This window comes from Pseudophryne corroboree, unplaced genomic scaffold (assembly GCF_028390025.1).
Source record: "Pseudophryne corroboree isolate aPseCor3 unplaced genomic scaffold, aPseCor3.hap2 scaffold_2495, whole genome shotgun sequence".
Lineage (NCBI taxonomy): Eukaryota > Metazoa > Chordata > Amphibia > Anura > Myobatrachidae > Pseudophryne > Pseudophryne corroboree.
The window spans coordinates 51,970-52,919 of NW_026969152.1; the positions used below are offsets into that span (position 1 = coordinate 51,970).

The 950-nt window shown below is 40.8% G+C and overlaps 1 pseudogene; it reads right to left on the reverse strand.

Moving 5' to 3' along the window:
• Window positions 1–332: 332 nt before the first annotated feature.
• On the reverse strand, window positions 333–451 carry LOC135011684 (5S ribosomal RNA; annotated as a pseudogene).
• Window positions 452–950: the final 499 nt, after the last annotated feature.

Genomic DNA, 950 nt, shown 5'->3' on the forward strand with positions numbered 1-950 from the left:
TTTTAAAATGTTCTGGTCTGTTTTATCACAATGTGTGATTGGAAAGGTTGTAGACATTTGATCGTCTTACCCGCATTTCCCCTGACCAGTACAGAATGTCTGTATTGATGGGACAGAGGAGTGGTCATAAAGGATTATTTGATAGTACGTCCCAATAGGGCTACTTAGATTCAAGGATTGATAGTCTCCTGCATTCAAAAGAACCTGACTTTCTGACGTGAGCCACAATGATTGGTCGTAGGCCTCAAATATGAAAGAATCTCATAGAAGTAAGAATTAGTGGTGATACTGCTGTTGGCGTCGCAACTCACATAGGAAGGGAAATAGTCCCCGCTCTACAACACCGGGTATTCGCAGGAAGTCTCCTTTCCTGGTACTAACCCGGCCCAACGCCGTTTGGCTTCCAAGATGGGACGAGATCGGGCATTGGCAGCGTGGTATGATAGTAGAGAATTTATATCACAGTACACCAATGAGAGTGCACCTATGTACGAAAATAGGAGCAAGAGAGATAGAGAGATAAAAGGAATGAAGACAGTTTACAAAGCCAAGGAAAGAGATGAATTAGTAAAGTACAAATAGGTGGATCTGCTTTCTGCGTTAGGCACGGCTCATCAAATCCCACGTCTGTGGTATTGTGCTCCATGGATCGCAGATGAGAGTCCACGAAAAAATAGTAAGGCGTAAACAAGAGGTACAAAATCTATGATTTTGGTTAAATTATCTGTGAAGAGACAGCACAAAAAACCAGTAAGGAATTAAATTAAAGTCGGATGGAAATTACTTAATTGTCTATGTCATCAGAGAAATCAGCCTTGAATAATAAATACTGGTATTGGCACATAGGGAGAAGAGAAAATCACTTTCCAAAATGTGATACTATGTTACTCAGGCTGGGCGAGCAATGCATGGTATTTTAAGCATCAATTGGAGAAATCTCATTAATGATC